The 27,535-nt window shown below is 29.8% G+C and overlaps 1 protein-coding gene across 1 annotated transcript in view; it reads left to right on the top strand.

Moving 5' to 3' along the window:
• Positions 1–27,535, top strand: part of LOC131853327 (uncharacterized) — a 150,396-nt gene that overhangs the window by 60,408 nt on the left and 62,453 nt on the right. The gene's annotated exons all lie outside the window — the stretch shown is intronic.

A 27,535-nucleotide genomic window follows, 5' to 3' on the forward strand; every position in this document is an offset into this window, starting at 1 on the left:
TAACGATAACTCAGTTAATAAACTTATAAACCTTTATGCAATATTTATCCAATAATTTCAATATTCATTAGATTGGGTTATTTGAATTTAATTAGATACTTAATAAATATTTAAATCGTTTATTAATTTATTTTAGTAAAATATTTATTACACTTCTATATATATATTCTATATATATCTATATATTAAGATATTGTCTTTTAATGTCTTAAATTAATTAAATGAAATCCATTTAACTGTGTTATACTTCTTCGACAACAAGTAAACAAAACCTAGAAATGTATCAGTAAATACACAATTATTATTATTAGTAATAGCGATACGAAGACTTTCGCTCCAATAAGTAAACTAATAAGTTTATCCCTCGATCTATCAATGCGCTAAAGCATTATATATCGCTTACATGCTTCGATAAATATTTTATGCTAACGTTCACAAACATTAGCACACACTTTAGGTACAAGTTTATACGTAGGTACTGATAGGCACTGAAGTATTTACACGTGTATGAAGTCGTAGACCAATTATTAATTTCATTTCACTTACAAAATTACTATTGCAATATAAATATGTAATAATATACTCGGCCTCGATGGTCTAGCGGTTTATGACACAGCTTTACTTCCGATCGTCGCAGATTCGATTCCCGCATGGCACAAACATTTGTATTCATGAATATGTATGATTGTTTGTATCTGTTTTGGTGTTTACTATGTATCATATGTAAAAACTATGTTAATTTATGTTTTTGTATCAGTTGTCTAATACCCATAACTCAAGTTCTGCATGCTTTTCTGCCTAAATATTATTATACTAGTAAGTTAAAGCATGAATAGATACAAGTAGAATATAATGTGCAAGATACTGTTAAAATAGGATGCTAAGTACTTTATTGTACTCGAGATTCTTTTACATAAAACGAAAAATAAGGAATCGAGACAGAATGGAATTCAATAAAATATTATATTATTAAATCAATAGATTATTCATATAGTATATTTTTTATTTATCTGTAATCAGTGACTCTATGTGACGAAACACTTTAATTTGTATGGATACAAAAAATCAAAAATTTAAATTTAAATAGTCTTTTGTATCTGCAAAAAAAAACGCATTCACTGGGAATATGGTGACCGTGTGTCTACTGAATATTAATGATTTTGTGTCATTAATATTCCATCGAATCACGGTACCGTACATTTCATGGTCTTTGTTATGAACTTCTTGAAATGTTTGCTCTGCATATATTTTATAACTCGCGGTTTATATTGTTTTGTTTATGTAACTATATTTTTGCCATGTCATATTTTGACCGTAAGAACAAATAAAAAATGTATATGTTATTACCCTGGACACTTTACATAGCGTAGTTAGTAGTTCCAAGCTAAGCAGAGCCTGTGTTTTGGATGTTAGACAAGTGATAGAAATACTTAAAAAAAGTAAACACCAAGTTCAATTCTTGCATGAAGTAAACCATTGATACAAATGTTTATTTCATGCAAGAATTTAACCCGCGTCTATCGGAAGTAAGGTATGCTAAACTACTAGACAACCGATGCAGAAATGATGTTAATAAAATTTAACACGAAAGTAAATTTATTTTACCTCAAAACAAGCAAGCATACAAAGTAATGAGTGGCATACAGAAAAAATAATTGCCTTATGATACATATCTAAATATAACTATTATCCTCAAATATGTAATAATATGTTTTTATTAAAGTGACCTACATAAATCAATAATGAAAATTATTCTCAATGAAGGTAAGAATCAATATAAAAGATGTCTACTCCATTATCTCGCAAATTGAAAAACAATAAACCGTCCTTACCCAATGTAGACAGACTTGAAAAGGCGAATTGTTCTCGAATTTTAAACATTTGTTCTGCTTTCAATGCTTTGAAGTTTTGAAGTTTAAGAATATTTAATTAATTTCATTTTTCATTATATTTAAAACATACTTTGTGTTGTCTTTACATGTCTACTGCATATAATAATTATTGTATACTATACAACAATTATTGGATAATCTAGTCAAAAGAATAAAATATCTGTACGTAAAATAGAAAGTCAGTTACTTTTTTATTTTACTTACATATATATATTTTATCGCCGTAATGCATGGAAGATATATGAGAAAAGTTATTATTGAACAACTTTATCAACGTAACAGAGCCTAAAATAACGATTTTTTGGTCTGTTTTTTTCGGTACGACTATGTCTCTACTCTCAGAAACGGCTTACTCGATTTAAGTATAGCTTTCACTTTGTATTGAGTCAAGCTTCACTTAAATACGCACAAACAAATTTGTTTTCTTTAGTTAAATTGGTTCACATACAAAAATTTTAATCCGGTACGAAGTCGCATGTTCAGCAATAAATTTGTCTGAAAGATAAAAGTTTATAAAGTTGTGGGTTTGTGATAAACATCAGTCATAGGCATAGTTAAGGAAATAATAATGTCTAATTTTTAGAAAATGTTATAAAAATTACATCTTTATCATTTTCGCTGATAATTTTTATCTTTATCATAAGAGTCTGTAAAAGACTTTCAGGAATAAAGATATTTAGATTTGATTTGTATGTTTTAATCTTCAGAGTACTTTCAAAACAGTAATATTTTAATCAACAGTAAAAGCATTATTTCTAATATAAATTTACAATACATACAACAAGTGAATTCAATATCATGGATAACAAAACAAATAACACAGTTTTGGTGCAATTACTAAAAAAAATGTATAATAGTCTTTTTATCTGCAAAAATTTGTTCAAAAGTTGCATTAAATAAAATATTTCATAATTACGCCCTTTACAGAAAAGAATTGGCTTTGTTCATGAATTAATCCCAATTAGATACTTTACATTGCTATAAATGTCGAAAATTCAAAACAATTCCTTTTGAAACGGTTAAAATTTCATTGACAAAGTTTATCCACTTTATGCGAGTATCGAATCCCCGAAACAAGGAAAGTTTACAAGAAAAGATGTTCGTATAATTTATAATGCCTTAGGGACTCTAGCCCTACAACTGTTCAAAATTATGCCGATACCCTCGAAAACTTTGAGACATTTTACATATCGTTGATAAGTCGATTAGATAAAAATGTCCACCTTAACTTACGGGCTTATTTAATTCAGTGCACTTACTTAAATTAAGATCACTCATTAGTTATTGAATGAGTGATATACCAACACCTAAACCGTGGCGCTGACCGTGTGAATATGGATAATATATAACATGTGTCATCATCGTCATTGCTTCGCCTTTATACGATCCTGTATGTTATCTTTCACCACTGCTCGGCCGTTATAGCTGAGCTGATTCATAAATATATCGTATATCGTATATATATATCTTTCATAAATATTATCTTTCACACAGTCCATGCATCTTTTTTACTTTAGTCCTCTCCCTTCACTTCTGATTTCTCAAAGATTCTTATATCTCAGAATATATAGAAATCTGACTTTCAGAAGTCAGATTGTGTCATAGTTCAGAAATTTAATATTTATCTTATTTTTATTAACTCAAGTTAAATAGAGATATCACTATAATGATCAGATAATCACCTCGGTCCTCGGGAATACAAGCGTATACTTAATAATAATACCGCATATTTAATAATAAAATAATAATGAAAAATTCACACAGAGTCATCTAATACCAAACAATTTTTTTTATAAATACATATATACATAATATTTCTCGAAATGTCCAAGCCAATACAAACAAACATACATATAAATACAAATATTTGTATCGTGCGCAAATCGAACCCGTGACCATAGATATTAAGGCGGTCTTCTGAATCACTAGATCACCCATACTAGTTATTTCGTTATAGTTTTTTTGTCTGTTATATTGTACTCTTCAAACTGGAATCTATAAATTATTCAAGTAAACTATTTAGCAGTGATACTAATAGGTAAATGGCTTTATATATTACTTCCCTTAAAATCTACATAAACCCTTTAAAGGGTGAAATTTTCAAAGAAAAACTGTCGTTACCAACGTGTTAAAAAGAACACATTAGCGAAATTGCAAATCTCGAACCAGTGGCTTTGACTATGCGTTGATACCTTACATAGGAATTGTGTGTACAATGATAAGGATTTTATACATATGTACTATTTTTCCCACACTTTCATCTATGCGGAATCCTGAAGTATTGTTTACATTTTTTTTCGGGAAATTTCATTTTTTTAAACACCCAGAGGACCTATATGTATTTATCAAAATCTAATGAAATAAAAAATATATTAATGCACTTGCATATAGAATATCAAAAGCAAATTATTGCCAAAGTTATTTATTGATGGCTAAATGTACACTACCGCATGCTCGAAATAGAGCAAGAACAGATCGTCTTCCAGGTTTTCATTTACTATACACTGTATAAAAACTTAAGTACTCAGCAACCAACCAGGTTATCTATAAGAGATTGCTTTCAGCGATCAGGCCGCCTTACATTAAGCTCATTACAAAGTGTTCTTTTTATTCTCTTTCAGTACGGAATAAAGAGTTTTATTAATCTTATTACTATCAAATAGGTCGTATGTTCCCTATCTTCGTAGAATAGAAAAGCTACTAAAAATACGATTAGATCTTTTAGTAGGAGGTACAATATAGTGTCAAAAATTTTTTGTAATTAATAATATGTGTTGTGTTTTATAGTAAATGTCACGTTTAATACTTGCTCGCTAAACTTATTTCAAATGTAGGTATATTTGTATGGTCTACGACAGTAACTTCTAGACACTGAATCTTTTATTCAGAGATCCAGTTAATACAAAAACGAGGTGAAACACTACCAGTAGATAAACTCTAGAGACTAGTTATTTAAAAGCGAAGTTCCAAGCTTTTACTGTTATTTTTGTAAGAAAATATTTGTAACTTCTATACGGTAGGAATATAAATATTTATTCATCAATATTGCGTGATATTATATCTTCTAAAATGAACTCAAATTATAACTTTGTTCATTTCTTACATGCTGGACAACTAATAAAAATATTATACTTAGATGTATTGTTTTATTATACATATATGTACATACCTACATAAAGTACATAGATAGAACAACATGATATTTACAAAGAACAACATGGAGATCAGCACAAGCAAGCACACTTATAAATACAAATGTTGTGTATGTAGAATCGAATCTGCAGCCACCGAAAGTAGGGCGTTGTACTGAAGCACTAGACTACTGAGACCCATCGAAATAATTATATAAAATGGCTTTTATACAAACTGTTAATTCTTTTTTATTATTACATTACCTTAGTACGCAACTTTATTCGTTTATTATTTAGGATTAGCTCTAAGCTTCTACAATTTTTAGTAGTAATCTCACACACTCGATATCGTTTGGAATTGAAAAACAAGATATAAAACGAAGAGACTCGATAACGGCGAAATTGAATTCGACACGTAATCTTTATCTGAAAGGGTTGTAACTAAATCTACTATCGAGTTAAGTGATTTTTTTGATACTACGTCGAAATATTATTAAATAATGTAAATTGTTTTATGTTAAATTATTTCAATACTTAATAGTCATTTATTATTAGAAATTATAATAAAATATATAATTAAATATTATTATTATTAGAAATGCAAAGGGGAATCAGTCTATCTATCTGTTTGTTACCATTTCACGTTAAAAGGCAAAATGGATTTTATTGAAATTTGACAAGATGATCACAAAGCGCAATGCCTTGTGATCTTCTTGTCAAATTTCAATGATTAATACGAAAATAACATACTTGTGTATGATTTAAACAAAAACCTGATAATCTTTTAAATTTAAAAAATAAGCTTATATCATAAATCAGAAATGTAAACGTGAAGTAATAATAATGAGCCTAAACAATCCGTGTGGATTGGCTCCAACAATCCCAAGCTAAACAGAACTTGTGTTATAGGTATTAGCCAAGTGATATAAATACTAAAAGTACATTTGTAAATATTATACATAGAAAATACTAATACATTAATCTTAATGTTTGCTCCAACAATCCCAAGCTAAACAGAACTTGTGTTATAGGTATTAGCCAAGTGATATAAATACTAAAAGTACATTTGTAAATATTATACACAGAAAATACTAATACATTAATCTTAATGTTTTCTATGTATAATATTTACACAAATTATACTTATGTATGTATGTTTCAAACGTGCAAGAAATCAAACACGCGACCATCGGATGGCGGTCTGATAAACCGTTAAACCACTGAAAACGTCGATATTCAGATTTACAATATAGTATGTTCTCTAATTATAGTTGACATATAGAATTGGAGAATTAGATGATAGAAAAGTAAAGTATACCTACCAATTCTTTTTCCTGTAGACACGTAATGAAATCTGAGATACAGAAAAAAACACGACGAAAGACAGGAAAGACCTCTCTCTAAATTAATACGGTAATTCGGCACTCGACTCCCTGTATCTACCAACATGTACAAAGCACTCATAGTCTATTTGTGACCAATTAAGATCTCGATGAGTTTATATATTATTAGTAATGAGTGGGTGATAGATTAAAGTTATAAATTGATTACTAAATTATTTCTTATTGATTTAAATATTTATTTACTAAATATCGCTTTAAAGTCAGAAACTTCTGATCTTATATATTTTCATTATACGATTTATATATAGTATGTATATAGTTATAAAACTTCTGTTCTTATAAATATATTTTATACAATTCAAACCCCAGTTTCAATAATTTGACAAAGATACAAGAAATTCTACCACTGTTATTTTTATAGTAATAATAATAACATGTTAATATTATTTACTTATTTGGGTGTTCGTGTCAAACAAAATAAGCAGACGATAACACATGTACATAATAACGACTAACAACATAACACACAACAAATATTTCGCCTAGTTCTTCTTCGCCCCAATAAAATATATTTCATGACGTACCTCCTCACATTCGGCCACATCTGGGCGGACTTTCTAAGTGTGCATTATGGATGAGGTCAAGTCCTATTTTCAGATGCAACGGTACCACACACTCATACGTAGGCAATTCAATAACTTTGTCCTGTTAACATAACTGGCGTCTAGTGAGTACAAGTTACGTTTCGTGTACAGTCATATCCACTGCGACGTCCTTTTGTTATTTGAAATGGCTAACAAGCTCCCCAATGAAAAGTTTTGATGGTCTAATATGAGAAACAACGTACATATAACTAACTAACAATACCACACACACCATTGTACATTCATTCATTGTAATCCCTTTTTAAAAAAGGGAAAGGGATTTTAAGAAACTGATAGTATTGAGAGCTAGTGGGCTCCATTACTTGCAAGATATAGTCAGGTCCTCTCGGGAAATAAACCTTGGTAATTGAAATTTAATTCAGTAGATATTCAGTACAATGAGTTTACAGACTTAACTTCGTCCTCATTCATTAATCTTATACTAGTCCTACGCTAGCGCATGCCGTTAACGCAGGTTCATTTTCATAATTTAAGAGCAGCGCTTATATCGGTAGAGCTCCAACAATTTTACATGATCTCTAGAATTGTTGATACGATGCATCTCCAACTTTTCCGTAATCTGCTTGATATACCTATATTGTATATTATGAGATATACCTTTCATATTCGTATCTAAACTTTTAAATTTAAATAGAAGTAATAATTTGGATTCTGTCGCATAACGGTAGACTCAAATATTTCGTTAACTTCAGTAATAAGCAGCGCATATGTTATTTTATTTCTCATATACCGGTAGATATTTTTTTATTTAACAGTCCCAATATTTAACCAAACTAATCAACGATAAATTAGAAATAGATCTATTTCTGTATGAACGAATTTTGCTAGAAATATATCTGTCTACAGTATATTTAGGCACGTAGTAAGTGTCGATAACTCTATAATGTCTATAGTATAACATTATACAGATGCCTGATAGATGCGGGTTGGGACGAATAAATACTTGTCACCTTAGTAAATACCGAAAATTGTCATCACAGCTTAATATCTTTATTTTATTAGAACTACGATATTAGAATATAATGTACAAGTACAAATAATGGGTACTAACCCGTCGTATCGCACCATTTTATTAGTATTCAAGTAATGATATTTTCTTTTCGTGAAAGATATTCAACGAACATAGTGCCTAATCCAAAATGCCAATTTTTTCCTATTTTTTTATAAACACTTTATTTAAAAATTTTATATTTGGAAACATGAATCAAACCTATGCCATTATTTATTCAAAACATTAAACCCCACAAGCTGTTCAATGTTCAGCAGTTACCAGATCCAGATAGAAATACTATTATATATAAAGCCTCCAATTGTAAGGAAAGACCAGTGCCCAGTTGTGGGACAATAATGCATTATTACGACGATTATAACGAGAATATGTTAGATAACCGAAAGTTCTAGTTCTTATATGCCTTTTCAATTCGGTGATAATAATATTTTAAAATACTTTCAAAACATATTTTTATATTATATTATTCCGTATTCAAATCCACACACTGTTCTTTTAGTGAAATTTCATCTTTATACAAACGCATCGACTGTAGTCTGAATTTACAATTCTTTTGTAAAACGGTAGTGCCTTACATATCTACTGGCATTGTATTGTATCAGAAGAGAAGCGCTAGCATCTGTTTCTTCGTTCACTTCTATTTCAAGGAAGTAATATTTATAACAGATAGATTTTATGTACACACTAAAGCTATTTCTGATTATTTTCTATGAGGATCGTTTCTTAATGTAACTGGAATGACAAGGTAACTACTGCATAATTGACAAAAGTGACAATTAATGAAGCAGCGCGTAAATATCTACACTTCTAACTTATCCACCTGCACGGCAACAAATTCCCATTTAATTTCGGTACACACTGATCTGCAATCTAATCCTAAAGAATAATGGACCAGGCAAAAAATGGAGATATTGTCTTGCAGAATATAACGAAACGCCACCAAAACAAAATAGATTGTACAACAGGCAACATAGACGTTGTTTTCATCTAGGAGTAATTTTTCATAACTGTTCTATAATGCTTGTAGGTATAAATAATGATTATTAAAGAAAAATAATAATTAATGAAGAAAAGCTGAGTAAAAAAATGTCTTTTCTTTTGATATTGTATTAATAATGACAAAACAAGGCGGTACATATTTACTTTTTCCTCTTTTAAATTTAAAAGAATGTTCGCTTAATTTGCGGGCAGATATGTTTCAGAAATCCAATGCGATTCTCGAGCAGAATTGAGCTAATAGGTGACAGATAGATTATAGGTACATATCTGAAGTCTCTGAACTGAACTATACAACTAGTATATATAAATATATATATATACAACGTACCCTTTCCTTTCATTATCATATCTCACCGTTTGAACCGATTAACGTTTTACGCTATGGAAAATGTATAAAAAACTTAACATTCATAAGTGCTAAGATATGTCCTACGTGAATAATTTTTTTTTTAATATAAATTTGAATAAATAAAACAGATATAACCAAGCAGATGATTCGTGAATGCGTTAAAGCATCACAATAAACAAATTGTACATTCAAAATATACTAATGCCTAAAATTGAACATACTATTAGCTTCATATTTATTACAAAGGTAAGGGCACATGCGAACGTGAAATAGTTTGGATATCGGTAAAAATACAGAACGACCCGTGTAATTACACTCCTATTATGTTAATACTGTACACTACCGGCCCAAAATTCTATTACAAAATTGGATTGGGAATAACAAATTGTAAATGAGTATGCCCAATGTACAAATATATTACTTCATGCATCGTTTAATAGGTAGATAGATACTTATTGTGTAATGAATTTGACCGGGTTTAGGTAGTTTAAAATTTTACGGTTGTAAGAGTATGCAATATAACATTTTACAGTATACATATAGGTATATCATATTCAATGATACTTACATTAAAACTCTCTCTTTTTAATACACGTTATCAATATAGTTTACAGGGTATTAATATTAATTCAATGACATATATATGTATGTATAACGTATTTCATTAGACGTTTCGATAAAGTTACACTAGCCGTTATCACGAGCAGACTGGAGTATAGTGATGTCATTGTTTATTGGTATTAATCTGTCAACTACATTCATTAGACGGTCTAAATAAAGACAACAATAAACAAAATATTCATAAGTTGTATAGAATTCTAATAGTTGAAATCGTATGAACAATGTAAAATAAAATAATTTACAAATATGAAATTAAATTCTTTATTGTTCCTCTCACAGAATATACAATGGTAAATAATACAGTAATACAGTTTATGTAATAAGTATAAAGAAAAATTACAGTTTTTTTTTAATTTGTATAAAAAAACTATAAGTATACATTGGAACAATCAGATTAAAATAGACTAGCGCCTAGCTTCAATTGGTTTCGATATTAAAAAAGTATAGGTTACATTTATAGGTACTCATATTTCTTATGTTAATTGTTCTGTGGAAATACAAAAGGGCAGATATATGGATTTGACATGTGCGAATACAAAGCGAATCAATACATATATGTATGTATACTAAAGAGTCGTAAAAGACATAATACCGCCTATTTGCCTTTTGTATGGGCGGTGTTATTGACATAAAAACGTTTCACTGTTTTTGTAGGAAATTATATGTATTATTATTATTCTTTGTACATACCATATTCTAAACTATTTATTTCAATTTTCTTTAAATACATTGCTGCTTCAAGAAGAAAATATTTAATGAATAATTTAGATTGTATCACAAGATGTAGTTTAAAAAGTAATGAGGTTTAGGAAAAATAGAAACTTGATTTTTACGATTGGAAGGGTTTTGCGATTGTAATGGTACGTAATATATTTTACAGTACACATATATTCTAGAGAAATATGAGTACCTACTCTACGACATTTGGAGCAGTACAATAATCATTATGTATTGGGACCTTTTTACGTAGTCCCCAGAAGCCTGAGTATTTTTTTTAATTCAAGACGTATTAATGTTAACTCATGATATTCTTACCAAACTTATATTCGTCGACTTTCTTAATTCAGTACTATGTACGTTCGATAAAATTAATAAGATCACGTTACACAGACAACTTTAAAAGTCGTTTAACTAGTTTCAAATTTTCTGTCAACGCAAAACCTCATAATATTAAGTAACATCACATCTAGTGTGACAGAGTATACAAATTTCCGTGAATAACATATGGCATAGGTTTTATAACTATATACACTTTATAAATACAAATAAAAGTTAATATAAAATTTTAAATACCTTTAATTATAGTCCCTTATTGTGCTTTCACTTTGTAATCTTTATTTGTTAATGTTATTTACTTTTTCGAAAACTATTATGAAATATACTTACAAATTAACAATATTCCATTTTGTATGAATGACAACAATAGTATAACTATAGTCAAGAAAAATAAAATAAAATTTTACATTCGTACAATCTAATATAATATTCATATGTCACAAACACAAGCATGTAGGTTTCATATTAGTACTTATACATATACGAGTACAGTTCGCAGGTGAGACAATAAACAGTGAAAACATTTCAACGAACCCCTGAGGACAGCCACCCCATTTTTAGTAACTAGGCGTTACCTACATTTTGTTACGTTACAAAAATTCAATTTCTACTGAGCGTGTTTTCCTTGGCAAATTCTAATTTATTATTATTACAAAAACAATTTTGAATTTATACGTAGTCACTTTGTTTACCATTTCAGTCATAAATAAAACAGGATTTTTTAGCAGAGATAGATTATAAAATTTCAATGTTCAACTACCACGACATGTAATAATGAAAATAACATGGACCTCCCATAAAACCAGCACCGTCATTCAATTGAACGATTCAAATGGAAATTCCCTTCGGCAAATGATTCTATTGAAAAAAATAATGGTCTTGTTAAAATTAATGCAATCATAGTTTAGTAATAATTTTTCGTATTTATATTGTTAACCAGGTATTGAAACGAATATTTTTATGGTAAATAAAGGTATTTATTTATCTCTCCCCATTTTGACAAGGTTGCGCTAGCCATAATCATGAGCTAACTGGAGTAATGCTTTTTGTATTTTTATGCGTTATCATATTTCAATCATTGATAATATTCATATAATTACAACAAAATTATTTCATAATTAACAAAAATTATCTTATTATAAACAAGAAGCAATATATTTTCTACTTGTTTGTAATCTAAAACATATTATATTTTGTATTGTCTGTTCTACAGTACGTAAAAATATGCCAGCTATCCCGCATAGGTCATAAAGTTTCTTGGAAAAAGATAGAAAGACATTCGTATATTTCATTAGAGACAATACTGTCCTTGTATATTATTTATAACTATCTACATATAGTTATAGTAATAGAAGACTAATTCAGAAACTGTTGAAATTTTATTATACAAATTGTCTGACGAGTATTTTGAAACTGCCTAAAATATAGCTATTTTATAATTCATGAAACGTGACCTATCTACGAATCATGAATTATAAAAGAGCTAATACCAAAAAGAAAAATAAATGTAATTAATTTTGTTCAATCAGATACTACCTACTAATTTATTTATTTGGATTACAGGCTTATCTACTTTTATTTATCTGTGGCTTTATTAAATTACTTTTGAAGTGGAATGGACACGCTTTTCTCTTTAAACCTGTATCTTGATTTAATTATTATCTATATTAAAATGTGTATGAGAAATGACTTATTTAAATAATTCTATACAGATATAATATATTTTCCTAATTAAAGAACTCATATATATTGCACTTATACTTTTAGAAAATTCTATTATTATCAATAAGATTAGAATTCTAAATTATATTTAATGTAGAATCTCATCTGTATTCTACATAATAAGTGCAAATATATGAAAATTTATATTTTTAGCTAACTAAAGTGTTTGTATAAAAAGAACACAAATAAATGTTCTGCGCTTAGTATACTTTAATCCTAATTTATGCATGCGAATGGACGCGTTACAGTAAATGTTTATAATAATATCAAATCACAGCCCTCAAATACGCGGATTCAGACATTTTGTTCAATAAAGTCAATGTCTTGTTCCGAAATGATTAATGAGAAGTTTTGATCGAAAGATCATACGTATTCTTTTACGATTTTATTTGTTTTGATAGATACAGAATTTCATAATAGAATCGATTTCAGAATAGATTCGGATTTGTATTTTCATATTGAGCTAGATTCATTCGAAGGCATAACACGAAACAATGCCACAAAATTATAGCGTTTGTCCGTACAATTCGTTACAGAGGACGTAACAAGAACAGATTTTTCCTGAATTTCACATGAGCTATCTCAATTCTCGGCCCTTGACTTTTTCCTAGAATCCGATTATGATGATATATATAGTACACATTTTATTCTTCAAGGAGGACTCTTGACGTGATTACAGAAGGCGAGTTATGAAAGTAAATAAAGCAATACTTTTGGGTAAAAAAAGAAAAATTTGTTTATATAACTTCAAGCGGTTTGTGGGTATTTTTATGGGTGTAGAAACCCCCACACCCATAAAGAAAAAAATACCCACATAACCCACGAATTGAATGGTTTTATACACCGTACAAAAATAATATTCATTTATTTAACTGACATTGCATGTATACCTTCCGAAAAAAAAACTCTAGTTTAGAAGTAAATTTTAATGGACATAACAACTTTATACTATTATTTGAAATATAATTAAAATGGTAAATACGCCAACGGCTCACCTGAAGGTAAGACACCTTCTTCCTTCGCTTATTTAACAGTCGTCTATATACATGAATAGTACGGATATGACGTTAAATGAGATATGTGTATTATGTGTTATATGTAGATGTTATTCCTCCATATCTTTTAATTTTACTGACTTATCTCACACCTCTCTCAAAACTCACAAAGCATGTGCCTAAGTACACTTTGTAGTGTAGCATACTTTGTAAGAAGTACTATTGAACTAAATTTAACTGAAAAAAAAATCTTATTAATATAATAAACGCAAAAGTTTAAGAAAGATGGATGATGTTTGTTGCTCTTTCGAGCAAAAACTATTGAAAGGATTTTAATAATAATCTCAGGACAATTCATACACCTTAACTTGGGTCTAGATGACTCCAAGTTAAGCTAGCTAAAGCTTGTTTTATGGGTACTAGACAACTGATACATATATATAGATATATTTTTTTGTAAATACATAGAAAACACCCAGACCGATACAAATAATCATACTCATGAATACAAATGTTTGTGCCGTGCAAGGAATCGAACCCGCAACCATAGGTCGTAAAGCGGTGAGCTGGACCGCTAGACCACCGAGGTCGTCAAGGTCGACGTTTCATTTTGATGAAACTATGATATATTTAAAATGTCAGAATAACACATAGGCTACAAATTCCATGCGGGTGAAACCGTGGGCATAGCTAGTAATTAAATATAAGTTACAATGTACGACGCATTTCTTATTATTAGCCTTGTGTCGTAGCAGTTGATCATGATCTTGACAGTCGTGGTGTTGGCACGAGAAGTGCTAACCTAGAAGTGGCACAAATATCTATAAAACCCCTAACTAACTACGTCACTACGATTGACGGCTACTACACCTGTTGTACCCATATTGTAATAAATTTTAACAGCGTGTAATCAGTTTTACGTTCAGTAATTAAAAGTTGCTAAATTATATTTCGTTATTCGTTTAATTATAAACTTGAAGTATTAATAACATTTTCAATTTTGGAACTTCGTATGCTGTAATTATAGGATATACATATGCAAAGTAATTATAGTAGTAAACGGTCCATATCTACTATTTTTTTTTAAATTAATAGTAATTACTATGGTATGTTATACCTGCCTGCGCCGAGTTATATGCTGGCGGAGCTCCAGCTAAAGATGTTAGCATGCTTTTTCACTGGAATGAACCACGTGGGATTTTCAGAGGATCACGCTAAAGCGGACCTGACAGAGTACATTTCTGAAAATCTCTCTGTTGATGTTAGTCTAAATGAATATGTTGGGGATTTTTAATTGAAGATAATGGAATGTTACATCCTCCTGCACTAACGCTATCTGTCAGCGGGGCGCCAGTGAAGGATAATAGGATGAGCATGAAGTTAGGCCAGTTTTCAGGACCTGCACGTAGTCCTCTGTGGAGGTCGAACTAACACAGTAAATTGTCAACAACGGGGTTACTGTTCTCCATAATCGTCAATACCTTCTCCCCTGGGGAGAAGATATTGAATCTGGTATACCCGATTGATGTTTTAATTACATCTAATAATATAAGTAGATGACATATTTACATAAAAGAAGCAATTGTTATATATATAACCATATTGTGATTAACAAGAATAGTACCACAACACTTCAAATGACACAGAGAAGCACATGAAATACACTAATTTACTATATTTCCATAATAGAATAGTGTTTATATTTTTTAAAGAAATATTTTAATTATTTTATGTATGCGGTGTTATTAACTTGCATAATGCATATTATAAATAACTTTTAATTTATATATTTTATTTGTAATTTTGAGTTTATAGTATATATAGTACGTGTATGTATACATAAGTTGTAGGTAGATTAATAAAAATATAAATTAAACAAATCATGCAGATTAAATTTCAAGCGACATAATAGGCCGGGACAGTTATAATAACTAACTCATCAACCATACTCGTGAATGTTAACTGTCTATGGACCTTACTGTTTTGGGGTTATCACTACTGATATTACTATTTTTTGCAATCTGATTTGACTTGAGTTTTTTATTTTATTTATTTCTTTCACTTCTGTTGTGTTTAAATTCCGTTATATATATTTTAATAGATTTTAATACTTCTGCTGCTATTTGATATGGCAAAAGTTTTAATTGTTTAATGTGTTTCTCTGCAGTGGATGTCTGAGTTACGTGACCTAACAGTTGGTACTTGCAGTACTGTTCATGATTGTAACTATCCATATATACTACCTACTGTCTACCCTTTTTATATTATTGGGTACAAGTATCTCCTTAAGTGAAGAAATCGGATAGAATGGAAGAAATCAGTCTAATATTATATGTTGAATAAGGTGTCATATTTTTCGATATGAAAAAAGGCAGTCTCAAAAATATTAATATTCAAACTCATAGACTGCTTACAAAAAGACGATCCTATATTACAAGTCGTATTATTTTCTTTATTAGATTTATAAAATATGAATGTATGATATACATTTTGACTTTCAATATATTCATCTATTTTTATTCATTTCGAATAACCTGTAATATATCCAATATTAATGTATAAAGTAGAGCACTTTTCTAAATGAATGAACACAAATGTCAGAGACCACAGAAAATAGATAAAAAAATAAAAATCAACTTCAGTCTTCCCGTTATAAGTTAATTACAGACTAATCAAACGATGGCAGCCGTTTGTTCTTGTTTGATTACTGCAAATAAAACAAGCAGTAGGCTATAAAACAGTTTATTTGTATTTGGTTTGGCTGTTGGCATCAGTCATTAAACGATAAACTTCTAAGTAATTGTATTATAGTGGCAATAGATGGCGTCGAATTAAAATGCTTTGGCGGGCCTGTTGAGTCTTTCAAGAATATTAAAAATAATTGTTATCATTTTTTGTAAAATATCGTTTCATTCGTTTAATTTCGATCTAGTGTTGGTACTTCAACATTACTAGTTACCTTTTATACAATTGACACCGCACTATTTTTTAGACCAATTTTTTCTTTGTTTTTAAATCATACTGACATACGTATAATGCAAATTAACTACCAACATTCAGTAACTCAGTAGTTACTGTAACATAAATCAGTAACTCAGTAGTTACTGTATTTACTTAATATTGAACACCCAGTTTTTCTGTGACAAAGCTCACATACTCTGTCATTGCGGATACTTTTCATCTAATTTGATACAGTTTTTTTCCGTATATTTTAAAATATTCCTAATTAACTTCATAATATTCATAATTTTTAAGACCAGACGAGATATTATTATAACTTCAGTAAAAAAGCGTCGGGAGCTCTTTCTGCTCCCACTTATACTCTCCAAAAGGGAATAGGTATGTGTTCTGACCTAAACATGAACTATTTTAAAATATATACATCGTTCTATATTTCCGCCCATAGTTCTGGTAGGAATATCACTGTTTTCAATAAAAAACGACATTACTCCAGTTACATTTTACGTCTACAAAAAGGGGCTGATTAATGTAGTACTTTTACGTAGAACCACAGTCTATAGTATAATATAGTTCTCTATTCAATTTTTTTACCTTTAGATATGGTCCTCTACAAATTTAATAAAATTCTTGCAAGCAGTTTATTGAGTTATCCTTAATAAAAATGAAGGTTTCTTCGTGGCCCGAAAATTACATTAAAAAAAAGATTCAGTTACGACATAATGTTGTTAAAAAAAAACACAATTAATTTTTATTATTTCTCAGAATACCTATTACGAAGGAAATACGATATTTCCTTCCTATCTTCTGTGTCGTTTGTATTTCCAAAAATATCAAATACAATATCAAATACCTGCCACTTTGTACATTATATTATAACAGATTTACGTTGGCAATTTAGCATGTCACTGGATGATTCGCCATTAATATTGGTAATCAGCAATCCATTTGGGTTTAGATGATAATGCATTTATTCAATATGTACCTGAATTGTTAAAGTTTATATTGAAACTGTCAACATAGTTAACATAATTAACAATGTAGGTATAAAATAATTTAGATATGTATTTAAAGAAGACCTTTTTACTTAAACATATGATACGATTGTTCAGTACATTTGAGCAGTGCACGTGCCAAGTCGATTGTGTTATCAAGCATGTTACGTAGTTACACGTGCGGAAGATTTTTCTAGAACATTTCGTTACAAACTTTGTGCGTACCATAGATTTTCCAATATCGTTACTGGAAGATACATGCCGACTGAAGAACTACTAAATGAATAATAACTCGTCTGTAAGTGTTAGGAGATAATTGTAGAATTGTTTTTTAAACGATTATAATGCAATTATATACCCGCACTTATGGTGCACCAGTGGATGATCATTGTTTCAGCATAAAGACGGCTCAGTTAGCTTATCCGATTAATTTGTCTTCTGCATGAAATTTTACATTGACAATTTAACCATTCAGCTAATATTGCGTTACAGCTAATAGCAAATATTTGAGGAGCACTGCTGATATATAGTCGATAAACTGTCAGGATTTCTGAATGCGACCGCTATTATCGTTAGAGGTATCTATCGGAACGTTAGTCGCTTTTGGTCAATCTGACTAATAGACTGTACATCACCTACCTAACATAAAACTGTACCATCCATACTAATTAGAACAGTTTCAGGTTACTCATTTATTAATATAGGTAATAGATCACATGTTTATTATATCAGATTTACGGTGTCTGTTTAAAACACAAGGGCTCTACTATAGAATACTTTCCATCCACCTTAATTGGTTTCCATTTACGTATCAGGTACGATATAAACATATACAAAACTTCATCTTCTCTTATTAAAGGTTATTTTTCTCGTTGCTGATATTTACCCTATCTGTTCAACTGACACGCGTTTCCATCGTGAATCTTTCTAGTATTCGCTACGTCTCGTATGACCTTCGACTTCGCTTCAATCTGACATCCTTCACTGTCAAATTCCATTCTACGCCCTTAGTATAAGCGATATCGCCATGTCGTCATCGTTTACTAGAAACCCTTTCCTCTATTATTGTTAACTCTTAAATTACTCAGAAGATATACTAACAATTATTGATAACAATTATTAGTTTTTAGTATATAGAGCAACTTTAAATACTAAGAGGTTCTCAATTTAATTGTAATTGTATGTAGGTATATGTGTTAGATTTGAATTCCAATGATTTATTGTTCTAGTGTGTATAATTGTTGTTTGTGATTTTGACATATCGTTGCAATGTATGAATTTCAATATGATATCTCTAAGTAAGTTCGATCTGACCTTATCTGTATATTGCTTCAGTCAAAATGTACACAAGCGATCTCGACATGGTTATTACATGTGACGGGTAGTATGATGTTCAAATGTTTGGCAAACATCCAGACGGGAAACAGCTGAAGAACGAGCATTGATAAATTAGTAGTGACAATGACAAGGTATTTTTGAGATACTTTACTGTGTCAAGTTTACGTTACATTTTTTTTTATCTGCGCGTTATTTATCCGGGATTATGAGCATTATTTCAAATTTAATAAATAACCTTTATTTCTCAATACCTATTATTACGAGAATAATAAGTAAGTCTTATATATATTTACGTAATTGATGAGATTATATTGTTATATACTGTTATAGATTTACTGTTTATTCTTTAATGAATTTGTAGTAGGTGTTTATATTTATAAATAACATATTTCAATACTAATGATAATAAAAAAAGAAAAATATTTACCAATGTGCATACGTTTATTATATATAACTAATATAAGCTTTAACTATATTTTGTTTTAGCAAAATGTGTATAAACTTTTTATAGTGCTTCAATATTTGACAAACCTTTTTAATTATATTGAGTACTAACCATACGATATCAGACAATCCTAAAATAAAAGTTTATTATTTTTTTACAATGTTCCTATTCCTATTCTACAGATATCTAAATATATATATATATATACAATACCAGTAAGTACGTAACCGAAAATGTTGGTGGTTTTCGTAATTTTTATCTAATATGGATAAAATTGTATCTCGTAAACTATATTTACACAGACATTCTGTGAATAGAAAGTTTATAAATGTAACAACTTCTTTTGAACATTTTAAGTATGAATAAAATCCAATCTCCGCGGGAGCGTATTTAAACGATGTCTGTTATTGAGAATTCTAATCTCGGGTGCGAAAAAAGTAGACCTTTTAATGAGTTAGCTTGGAATCTATTATTAGCACAGTAGCGTGAACTTCAGACGTAAGCTGTTTAACGAGACGCCAACGCAGTCTGCAGAGTTGTTAAATTTTATAAATTAATTTGCCACCGGGATTAGGTATTCATAACAAAATTAATATACCTTCTGTTGGTCTCGGCCTATAACCTTAGGCGTTTGTTGCTTACCAAGATTACTCCCGTAATATTACTATATGTTTACAGCCAGACAACTGTTGTGATTTGAATGAACAAATTCATTGTCGAAATAAACTATTACTGTAAAACTGCAGGGCTACCTTTTATCGTAAAAGAAGATATAGCCTACGATTATCATGATAGCTAGTACCTATGCTTTTTTGCAATAATGTGTGTATGATTATCCGATACCAGCAAAGCAGAACACATGATGTTATTAATAAGAAAAAAAAAATTGTAAATTTTTAGGCGACAAATCTTCGCCTTACAGTTTGGTAGTTCAAAAAATGATACGCTCACCTACAATCAACTTAACTTAAAACGAGATTAGAAAATTTAATATGGGAATAATGAGAAAGTATAATTATTAATTTGTGATTTGGAAAGTTTTTCATAACATTCGAATATAGTGATTAGATGATGAAAATTGAAAATCAGTTTATATTGACCATTTCCTGGATGTTATAGGCAATTCCCGTTACTATTAGGTACAATTTGTATGTCTATATGCAAAATAGGTCTTTGATCACTATTCTAATCTTCCCTGCTAAATTATTTCAGCGATCGGTAGGCTCAAAACATGTATTTCACTTATTACCTTGTGGGATGCGGTTCAATGACAGTTCATTGTTTATTCTATTGAGCATTACATGTACGGCCTCACATCTACGTGTTCCTTGTGAATTAGCTATTTATTTCAAATTCTAACGTTTCTTATTTGACTAATGATTGACGTATATACGTCACTTGAATTATATATTGCTGTAATTCAATTACTACTACTGATAAATTTATATTAACTACAATTCCATTTACTGTGAATAATTACTAAATGTTATGGAGGTTCTCGTTACTTTGTTAAAGGTTCATATAGAACTCAAATACCTATATATTTTACGTTTAAATAATATATTTTATGGTATTGTCTACAGAATTTAAATTCAATTGCACAGACATTTATGAAACAGCATTCAATGTAATGAAAACATTCGAGTGGAACTTTTTATTTATTTTAAATTAGCTCTGGTGTGTTTAATATTCCATTTACCTTATCAACTGTATCAAAAATATGAAGAAATCAATACAAAATTAAAATAATTTATATTTTTATAAAATAGTCATAATTATTAGTAACGAGATGCAATGGAAACATAGAAATCACATTAAAAATCATCAATATGATAATAAATTGCAATATTATATTAATTTTTTTAACATTGAAACATTTAAAGTAATTTAAAGTGGCTGTAAATTTTCCATATGGCAATAAAATAGAATAATTATTACGTTTCCAGTAGACTAGAGAAACGAAACATTATACATACATAAAAATTTGTATTATGTAAATTAATTCAGGAAAGAGAAAATGAAAAGCAAAGTTACCTGACCAGAGTGATAACTGATAATTATATATACATAGCCTACTATCGAACTAACTATGATAATCCAGTTATGAAGTAAAAGCGAGCAATAAGAGCGAAAAATAAGGGGTTATTGTGATATAGTGTACCTATAGTATTAAAATTAAATATTTTTTATAATATTATTTAAACACTGCCCTAGTTTCTTACAATTTGGTGACAAAACCGAAAGACAACCGAAATTCTTATCGATTACACATGATGTTACTAAGAATTTTACCGCGATGTTGGCCGTAATCGGAAATCCTACCGGACACTAGTGAAAAGATGTCCTGCAATTTTATTATTGCCTGACAACATATTTTCCCGAGGCCTTTCCAATATGAATACCATTCAACTGACCGCTGGATATGTTTCGCATGTTTGTATGTGAGTGAATAAGCCTGTCCTTTGTACCCTCGTAACAATTAAACGGCCATTCTGGTTTTGACAGATGAGGTATCACTTGATTTCTCAGTTTGTATACTGAATATTATTGTAAGTATCAAAGATATCGTTTCCTAAAATGCATTTAAGACTTTTTTACGTTAACAATGTTTAATAATGTACACAAGAAGCTGAATAGTGTTTTAAATAAATAACAGTTTGTTTATTTTTTTAGAAAGTTTTAAATTTGAGTACTTTTTTTGTATCTGTTCGATTTTCAGAGGACCTACCGCCAACGTACACTTAGATTGAGTACTTAAGTACTCGCCTGGGTTTTCTCCATAGACTGCATCATGCAGTTTTTCAAGAAGGGTATATTAAGGTTTCTTATGTGTCAGAGACGTGACTTTCTCGGTGTTTAAAGCGTCCATAGGCTACTTGTAATCGCTTACCACCCGATGGGCTGTATTGCGACTATTAATATAGATTATAATAATACAAAATTTAAAAAAAAAAAGACTTAATAATTTGGTCGTGTTGGAAGATCAGGAGAATATTGTACGTTTTCACTAATTATGTCGAGTATCCGATATAACGAGGCGATCCATTATGACCGGGAATAGAATATTTGAACCGATAACTGAATGCTTTTCCTCTCTTTCTCATTGTTAGATATTTTTGAGATCTCATAAAAAGTATTCTTCAAATCAAATGTATTAAATCAAATCTTGTATTCGAATATGTATTTTTAATCAATTATAATCATGATCTAGTGGTTTACTACATTAATTTACATCTGACCGCCAATAAAAAGAAGTTGCTCATAGATAGAATAAATGTCAGGTGATCAAAGCGCCGATAACAAATTACCAAACTAATCCGAGAGCCAGAGGTTGGGTAGCCTTCTGCCACATTGAATTGAAATATACCGAACAAAATGTGGGCATGTCAAGTGTTACGTTCACTACAGTGGCTCAGACTACCCGATAATAGTTAATAGTCGTGAAAGTATATGTTACAAACATGATATTAGATATATAAGTACCTAAATCCTATTCTATTCTATTTCTAGCAATATTAAATTTTAATAAAAACTAGAGAACTGCCCCTAAATACTATAATGTTACTTTCAGTCAACATAAATTGTACAGAACTGAATTATATATATGTAGTTTTGACGGGAAGCAACTTTTCATTGTTACAATCTGAATATTTCATTAGTAGTACCTAGTAGCCAGTAGGTATCTAGCTGAGAAACAGCACCTGTTTAATTCCACAAATTGCGCCAACAGAGCACCGGAAATCAGCTCAGTCATTCGATAAAACCGTCTCTAAAGTTTACTAAATACGGAATGAGAGGCCATTAGGTAGCTTAATTTGAGCCGACGAATACTGATCGTAATTTATGGGGTATTTGCTTCGTTTTCTAGGGTAACGTTTGACTGTTCAATGGTTTACCCTAACCCCTGATTGATGGTTAATCAGACTAAAACACCAAGAACGTTAATTCAACGGGAAATACTAATAAATAGGTGGGTACGTTATTTTGTCAGTGGTATTCCTCCTGAATTTGAAAGAGTATTAATTACAACCAATTTATTCCAAACAAAGTATTCAAGACTGTGATTCCGTGATGGTTTGTACGCTCACTGAATATCTAATTTTTCTTTATTACGCCGGAATATACCATGGCAAATTCGGATTTATTTTGCATTCGTTAAACATGCGATTTAGTATTATTTAAATAGGTAAATTTAAAAAGAAGCGTTACAATTCCCTTTTAGCTTTCCATTAGGAAACTTACATTAGATATTTTTTTAAATTTAACATTTTTTTTAATGTACTTCATTCGATTTATGAAAATTTATCAGGGACAAATGAGAATGTATCGCATTTTCCACAACGTTCCAGTTCATAATGTGACTGTCTCATTTAGGAATATACATACGTATCTATATTCTTTAAGATAATTATTCTGTATTAGTATGCGCTATCATTATAATTGTCCTTTTGTGTATTTCTGTTGTAAATACAGCTTATAGAATAAGTAACACAAGCAACTGCACTGTATACTTCGCATTATGCATAAGTAAATATTAAAATTATATTTACTTTATAATATAAGAAGATAAGTAAATTATGTAACTAAGATACACGGTACATATAAGTTTGGATATAATTTCTAGTTACGTTTACAACCCGTATAAAAGCAATAAAACCGCATTAATGGACTTATTATATAATATATAATATTGCCTACAACCTTATATTTAACAAGTCATCGGCCTTAATTGAAAAACAAATTCGCTAAAACACTTTTCTTAATTGAAATTTCAATTACAATGATGATAAAGGCACTAATGTAATGAAAATACGAGCTAATAAGATACAGAAAAACAAAAAAATGTTGAACGCTGATATGAAACAACAAGAAGTCAAATATAAATGTTATGTTCTTATATGTTAAAAATATTACAATACCTACTTATAGAATATCTTATCATAATAAACGTACACATTATAACCAATAAAAGATATGCAAATAATGAATATTTAAATAAGTATTAACTCAATAAAATGAAAACTCGGAATAAGACACTGAAAGAAAAAAAAAATGTTGAATGCAAACAGACTTGGAATAATAAACAGTATAGTATCATTATATGATTTGCATGGTTTTAAGGATACTTAAGGTTATAAATACCTATCAATTGTATAAATAAGCTGCTTGATATCGAGTAGAAAATGAACAAATAATAAAGATTTCAATAAGTATCTTGTAACAAGCTTCTTAACAATTAGAGATAATATTTGCATTTCATATCAATTGGCTCATTTTCTATTTCTTATTTCAAACTATATATACAGTGTATTGAAGTAGACAGCACAATATATAAATTCACTGCAATGTACAATATTATTTGTGATGATGCCTGCAAATTATAAACGTTTTAGGATTTAAAACTTTTAAATATTTCTGACAAAACTTTTTTAATAATTCAACAAATCCATACTAATAATATAAACCTGGAAATGTAGTCTGTCTGCCTATTTTGGCCCAACTGACTACTTGTCTATGTAATATATCACGAGGACGGTCATAGCTATCTTTAGACTTAAAAAAGGTAGACTTAGTAAATGGTAAGAGCTAATCTAATATAAAATATGTTCAATAAATAATTGTTAGGAAAATACTATAAGACATTATTTTTATAATATGAATATAGTAGTTCACTTAAACCACGTAAATTATTATGACAAAAGTACTCAATCGTTACCTTACTTATTATTTCATATGAGGTATAAACTATATTTGCTTACAATTTATTTCCATTACAGCGGCTCTATAAATAGACATGAACATGAATATTTTACTGCAATACTGCTGTTTCATATCTACCTATTCACCAACCCCAGTAATTACGGCTTGGTTCGACGACCGAATTTATAATAAACTACCACTATTGATTTAGTAGTTGCACTACGTAGGGAGTATTATTATGAACGATTTTTTTAATGATGATGTAATTCAGCGATAAATGGGAATATCAAATGTATGTGGTGTAAGCAAGTAATATCTTTAACTACCCCAGCTGGAACATTGGGAGGGCATTGTTACTAGTGATCCCATTGCTAGCAATGTGCCATGTCACGTTGAACTCTACGCGGTCCCCTTGGAAATCATTTCAGTTAATTACTAATGAGCCACCGCAATGGGCTAACTGATCTGACTTTATGCTTATACGATCATGCTTCACTGGTATCCCCGCAAGGGTATACCGTTAGTGAAGGCGGTTGCACAATTCCATTATCAATCATTAAAAAACAGCTATGATTAATATAGATTGTTTATAATGTACGCCTTATTGTTTTTATATGGCTGGTATCACGTAAAACCTAAAGCGCAATTGGTAATTTTCTCCTACACAGTAAAACTACGGATCTTACTTACTTAACCATACTGTGATGCCCGCGATACAACACTATGTATGTTAAAAAGTGCTTTCAGTAAGTCTAAAACTGTCTATACTCTACAATATTTTTATGGTGTGTTATTTTAACTCCCTTTTAACCGAAAAGTTTATTTAGCAAGCTGCTTTGTGTCACAGTACCTGTCTGTAACCAACAACGCCAGGAATATCTATTAAGGTCAAACACAGTAATTATGCTTCTTATACCTACTATTATAAATATATATATATATATAAAATTCTTTATTTTCTATACAAGTATACATACTTTCTAAACGGGTACGAAGTTGCAAGCACTCTTAATAATGTAAAAAGAATGAAGAGTATATTTGTTAATCCAGAACTGCCAGCCAAGTCTTAAATATCCATTACAAATTTAATAGTGTAATACCTGAGGAAAACTATTTTAGATCATGCTAGGATCTTTAGAAGTAAAAAGAAAAAGCCAAAAAGAACGCAAGGTAAAATGAAGTAATACCGCAGGCGGGCGATGCGCTGTGACGCGGTGGATGGAAGGCGAGGACGGATGACATTTCTTCTTTCTTCGTTTAAAGTAAACGGGGAAAGGATTGGTGAAAACGTGGATTACAGCGAGTATATTGAAATAAAAACTTATTTATTACTGAAGATAATTTGTAGAGGTTACAATTTATAACGATGTAATCGTGTAAAATACATTTTATTTTCATATCATGAATTTATCGTTATATATCTTTTTGAAGTGCATCTTGGAACCCATTAATACTATCTTAAAATACGAAATACTAGTATCCTAAATTATGTCCAAGAGGTCGTGAGTTCAAATCTGTCCTATACAAAAATACTTGATGTGTATTTATTTATATTTCTGATTGACTCTTCGGTAAAGAAAATACTGATAATAGCATTCAAATGAATCAACGAAGTCTGACATGCCCACATTTCATTGGGTAGTGTCGCTTTCCCAACAACATCGTCAGTTAACAATACCTCTGACTACTCCTTTTAGGATAAACACATGACAACATATTTTTGGTACTCTTTTTTTTTAATATTTAGCATCCTACCCAATACCCTGTAAGAGTAGATTTTCATAATATAATTTTGTCAAACTTAGTAAACAAGTGAAGTTTGTTTTTTTTCTGAAAATAAACATTATTTTATATTTCCATGCAGACATAAAAAGTAAGCAGATTACGTCAATCGGATTTACACCCTCGACATTTACTTCGCCACTTGTCAAAAAGTTTGGCAAAACATTCGTGATACAATCTAAGTACCATTCACATATTTTCCATAAGTTATGTTACTAAGTTTGACTTTTGTCATCATGTTATACTTACACAAACATAAAAGTATAAAAAGTCGACTAAGCTTGAATGAGTTATTAGAGTATAACAACCTACGCGTATTAATAAAGTAGTTTACCTACTTGAATAATAAGTAACCTATAGTAGTATAAGCCTATATATATAAGTGTGTATTACTTGACTTTTTTATTTAAAACCTTCATCTATTGATCTTGAATAATTAATACTTTGCTGTAAAAAACAAACATAAAATACTAGCAGTTAGTTGCGTGATATACATTATTACGACAAAAAATGTAGAATTCAAAAAACAATATTA

The sequence above is a fragment of the Achroia grisella genome, unplaced genomic scaffold (genome assembly GCF_030625045.1).
Source record: "Achroia grisella isolate CSIRO2021 unplaced genomic scaffold, CSIRO_AGI_Agris_v1 utg1179, whole genome shotgun sequence".
Classification (NCBI taxonomy): Eukaryota; Metazoa; Arthropoda; class Insecta; order Lepidoptera; family Pyralidae; genus Achroia; species Achroia grisella.